Consider the following 6,113-nt stretch of genomic DNA (forward strand, 5'->3'; position numbering starts at 1 on the left):
GGTGGCGCCTTCTATGACTGGATAGTGCTTTTGCAAAAATGGTTGGAACCAAAAAATGTCATATATATATATATATATATATATATATATATATACAGGGAGTGCAGAATTATTAGGCAAGTTGTATTTTTGAGGATTAATTTTATTATTGAACAACAACCATGTTCTCAATGAACCCAAAAAACTCATTAATATCAAAGCTGAATATTTTTGGAAATAGTTTTTAGTTTGTTTTTAGTTTTAGCTATTTTAGGGGGATATCTGTGTGTGCAGGTGACTATTACTGTGCATAATTATTAGGCAACTTAACAAAAAACAAATATATACCCATTTCAATTATTTATTTTTACCAGTGAAACCAATATAACATCTCAACATTCACAAATATACATTTCTGACATTCAAAAACAAAACAAAAACAAATCAGTGACCAATATAGCCACCTTTCTTTGCAAGGACACTCAAAAGCCTGCCATCCATGGATTCTGTCAGTGTTTTGATCTGTTCACCATCAACATTGCGTGCAGCAGCAACCACAGCCTCCCAGACACTGTTCAGAGAGGTGTACTGTTTTCCCTCTTTGTAAATCTCACATTTGATGATGGACCACAGGTTCTCAATGGGGTTCAGATCAGGTGAACAAGGAGGCCATGTCATTAGATTTTCTTCTTTTATACCCTTTCTTGCCAGCCACGCTGTGGAGTACTTGGACGCGTGTGATGGAGCATTGTCCTGCATGAAAATCATGTTTTTCTTGAAGGATGCAGACTTCTTCCTGTACCACTGCTTGAAGAAGGTGTCTTCCAGAAACTGGCAGTAGGACTGGGAGTTGAGCTTGACTCCATCCTCAACCCGAAAAGGCCCCACAAGCTCATCTTTGATGATACCAGCCCAAACCAGTACTCCACCTCCACCTTGCTGGCATCTGAGTCGGACTGGAGCTCTCTGCCCTTTACCAATCCAGCCACGGGCCCATCCATCTGGCCCATCAAGACTCACTCTCATTTCATCAGTCCATAAAACCTTAGAAAAATCAGTCTTGAGATATTTCTTGGCCCAGTCTTGACGTTTCAGCTTGTGTGTCTTGTTCAGTGGTGGTCGTCTTTCAGCCTTTCTTACCTTGGCCATGTCTCTGAGTATTGCACACCTTGTGCTTTTGGGCACTCCAGTGATGTTGCAGCTCTGAAATATGGCCAAACTGGTGGCAAGTGGCATCTTGGCAGCTGCACGCTTGACTTTTCTCAGTTCATGGGCAGTTATTTTGCGCCTTAGTTTTTCCACACGCTTCTTGCGACCCTGTTGACTATTTTGAATGAAACGCTTGATTGTTCGATGATCACGCTTTAGAAGCTTTGCAATTTTAAGAGTGCTGCATCCCTCTGCAAGATATCTCACTATTTTTGACTTTTCTGAGCCTGTCAAGTCCTTCTTTTGACCCATTTTGCCAAAGGAAAGGAAGTTGCCTAATAATTATGCACACCTAATATAGGGTGTTGATGTCATTAGACCACACCCCTTCTCATTACAGAGATGCACATCACCTAATATGCTTAATTGGTAGTAGGCTTTCGAGCCTATACAGCTTGGAGTAAGACAACATGCATAAAGAGGATGATGTGGTCAAAAGACTCATTTGCCTAATAATTCTGCACTCCCTGTACACACACACATATATATATATATATATATATATATACACTGCTCAAAAAAATAAAGGGAACACTTAAACAACACAATATAACTCCAAGTCAATCACACTTCTATGAAATTAAACTGTCAACTTAGGAAGCAACACTGAGTGACAATCAATTTCACATGCTGTTGTGCAAATGGGATAGACAACAGGTGGAAATTATTAGGGATGCCCCGATACCGATACCAGTATCGGGACCGATACCGGGCATTTGCACGAGTACATGTACTCGTGCAAATGTCCCCGATACCACTGCCGATACCTGTGCGCCGCTTCTGTGTCCGTCCGCGGCCCCTGCACCTCGCACAGCTATCAGCTTCAGAGGCAGCAGCAGGCAGTGTAATAGGAGCCTACAGTGGAAGCTAGCCCCGCCCCTCCCCGCCCTCCAACTAATCAGAGGCAACCAGCACTGACTCACAGTGCAGGGACTCAGAGAATCGTCTGAGAGTTTATTAGTTAAAAGAATCGTCACCGAGTCCCTGCCAGACGTCCTGCTCTGCGGCTTCCTGTAAGTCCGTCCGGGGGAAGGGGGGGCATTATTAGCATAGCATGTAGTGGAGCTGTGTGTGTACAGGGTGCATGTAGCAGAGCAGGAAGTCTGGCAGGGACTCGGTGACCGTCTCTGACTCATTCGATTCTTTTAACTAATAAACTCTCAGACGATTCTCTGAGTCCCTGCAATAACTATACATTGTAATTACATCAGTCTGCTCCACTGCATTCACTGCAGCAGAGCTGTGTTTGCCAGGAGCGAGTCCCTCTAAAGGTGATAGTGTCTGTCTTCTATGGCCCTGGTCCTTCCCTTCCTGCCTGCAAGCTGCACATTGATCTCTAAAAAGCAGGCATTAGGGCAAGAAGAAATATACATTACTGTATGATGGCCACAAGACTATTATACTGAGGAGGGGGGGCTTCAAAAATTGTTGTCCTGACTCCTTACAGTAGCGTCTCCTTGTGGCCGTCCCATACAGTATAACGTCTCCTTGTGGCTGGCCCCATACAGTATAACGTCTCCTTGTGGCTGCCCCCATACAGTATAACGTCTCCTTGTGGCTGCCCCCATACAGTGTAACGTCTCCTTGTGGCCGCCCCATACAGTATAACGTCTCCTTGTGGCTGCCCCCATACAGTATAACGTCTCCTTGTGGCTGCCCCCATACAGTGTAACGTCTCCTTGTGGCCACCCCATACAGTATAACGTCTCCTTGTGGCTGCCCCCATACAGTATAACGTCTCCTTGTGGCTGCCCCCATACAGTATAACATCTCCTTGTGGCTGCCCCATACAGTATAACGTCTCCTTGTGGCTGCCCCCATACAGTGTAACGTCTTCTTGTGGCCGCCCCATATAGTATAACGTCTCCTTGTAGCTGCCCCCCATACAGTATAATGTCTCCTTGTAGCTGCCCCCATACAGTATAACGTCTCCTTGTGGCTGCCCCCATACAGTATAATGTCTCCTTGTAGCTGCCCCCATACAGTATAACGTCTCCTTGTGGCTGCCCCCATACAGTATAATGTATCCTTGTAGCTGCCCCCATACAGTATAACGTCTCCTTGGAATGTTATAGTTCTGTTTTTGGGCCTTTTGGTTGGTCAGTGGTCAGAAAATACATGTGTGTGTATTTTATTGTTAAAATTAGTATCGGTAATTGGTATCGGTGAGTACTTAAATAAAAGTATCGGTACTCGTACTCAGTCTTAAAAAAATGGTATCGGGACATCCCTAGAAATTATAGGCAATTAGCAAGACACCCCCAATAAAGGAGTGGTTCTGCAGGTGGTAACCACAGACCACTTCTCAGTTCCTATGCTTCCTGGCTGATGTTTTGGTCACTTTTGAATGCTGGCGGTGCTTTCACTCTAGTGGTAGCATGAGACGGAGTCTACAACCCACACAAGTGGCTCAGGTAGTGCAGCTTATCCAGGATGGCACATCAATACGAGCTGTGGCAAGAAGGTTTGCTGTGTCTGTCAGCGTAGTGTCCAGAGCATGCAGGCGCTACCAGGAGACAGGCCAGTACATCAGGAGACGTGGAGGAGGCCGTAGGAGGGCAACAACCCAGCAGCAGGACCGCTACCTCTGCATTTGTGCAAGGAGGAACAGGAGGAGCACTGCCAGAGCCCTGCAAAATGACCTCCAGCAGGCCACAAATGTGCATGTGTCTGCTCAAACGGTCAGAAACAGACTCCATGAGGGTGATACGAGGGCCCGACGTTCACAGGTGGGGGTTGTGCTTACAGCCCAAAACCGTGCAGGACGTTTGGCATTTGCCAGAGAACACCAAGATTGGCAAATTCGCCACTGGCGCCCTGTGCTCTTCACAGATGAAAGCAGGTTCACACTGAGCACGTGACAGATGTGACAGAGTCTGGAGACGCCGTGGAGAACGTTCTGCTGCCTGCAACATCCTCCAGCATGACCGGTTTAGCATTGGGTCAGTAATGGTGTGGGGTGGCATTTCTTTGTGCTCGCCAGAGGTAGCCTGACTGCCATTAGGTACCGAGATGAGATCCTCAGACCCCTTGTGAGACCATATGCTGGTGCGGTTGGCCCTGGGTTCCTTCTAATGCAAAACAATGCTAGACCTCATGTGGCTGGAGTGTGTCAGCAGTTCCTGCAAGACGAAGGCATTGATGCTATGGACTGGCCTGCCCGTTCCCCAGACCTGAATCCAATTGAGCACATCTGGGACATCATGTCTCGCTCTATCCACCAACAGACTGTCCAGGAGTTGGCAGATGCTTTAGTCCAGGTCTGGGAGGATATCCCTCAGGAGTCCGTCCGCCACCTCATCAGGAGCATGCACAGGCGTTGTATGGAGGTCATACAGGCACGTGGAGGCCACACACACTGAGCCTCATTTTGACTTTTTAAGGACATTACATCAAAGTTGGATCAGCCTGTAGTGTGTTTTTCCACTTTAATTTTGAGTGTGACTCCAAATCCAGACCTCCATGGGTTAAAAAATTTGATTTCCATTTTTTTATTTTTGTGTGATTTTGTTGTCAGCACATTCAACTATGTAAAGAACAAAGTATTTCAGAAGAATATTTAATTAATTCAGATCTAGGATGTGTTATTTTTGTGTTCCCTTTATTTTTTTGAGCAGTGTACATACATACACAGTGATCCCTCAAGATACAATGGCCTCGGGATACAATATTTTCAACATACAATGGTCTTTTCTGATCCATTGTAAGTTGAAACTAGACTCAACATACAATGTCTCAGAGTCAGATCTACCCAATCAAGGCCACTTCTCTGGTAAAATAGTTGTTTTAGTTGCTAGTGATCAGCTGTTCCATGACTGGTATATGTAAGGATCTGCCCTAGCTTATTTTTCTTAAATCTTTATTTTCTCTCATCTTGGATGACATTTTGCGGCTTTGGAACCGATTACTCAACTTACAATGGTCGTCCTGGAACCAATTAATATTGTAACATGAGGGACCACTGTGTAATTTTATATATATATATATTTTAACTTGTGATTTCGTAAATATATGTTCAGTTCAGAGTGGTAATATTCTCTAAAAACATTTGATATCTTATTATTAAATTGCAATGTTAGCCCTTTAGTTTTCCTTCTCTGCAATGAACCTGAATGATTAATCTTATCTGTGTGACCAACATAATGCACATCAATAACAAATCTTGCTGTTTGGTGCCACCATGTGGTGACTTCCAGTATTTCTCTGTAATTTCTATCAGAATTTGCAGTAGCTAAAAATCTGCTCACAATGTGAAAATGATAGTCAATTATTTTTTTTGCTCTCATGAACAGGGCCCAACGTGAACAAAGAGCAAGCCATGCATTTATTAGAACAGTGGGCAACTTTTTAAATATTGTATTTTTCGTCTCCATACAAACGCATTTTCCCCCCTTCCCCCAAAGTGGGGGGGAAAATGTCAGTGCGTCTTATGGGGTGAATACTAATGAGCGCTTCCACTATGGAAGTGCTCATTAGTAGAGGAGGCCTAGGAACCAGTGAATGCATGGCTCCCCGGGCTCTGTACTCACCGCTTCCTGGTCCTTTGCCGTTGGCTGTGCTGCGACTGCGTACAGTGTCAGGACACTTTGTGACCTAACGCTGTGTGCGTTGGGTCACAGCACATCGCATGGCAGGAAGAAGAAGAGAGATGGATCCTCGGAGCCACGGCGTTTGGAGCTGGAGAGGTAAGTTGATTTTTATTTATTTTTTCATTTTATCTGACCCTCACGGGAGTCTGATTTGAGGCATAGGGAGCTGGTCTGAATGGGGGGTGTTATTTATATTGGGGCTCTTATCTGGGGTCTGATTGGGGGGTCATTCACATTGGGGCCTGAGCTGAGGTTTTATTGGGGGTCTTATTAACATTGGGAGTCTGATCTGAGGTCTGATTGAGGATCTTATTAACATTGGGGATCTGATTGGGG

The sequence above is a fragment of the Bufo bufo genome, chromosome 1, assembly GCF_905171765.1.
Source record: "Bufo bufo chromosome 1, aBufBuf1.1, whole genome shotgun sequence".
NCBI lineage: Eukaryota > Metazoa > Chordata > Amphibia > Anura > Bufonidae > Bufo > Bufo bufo.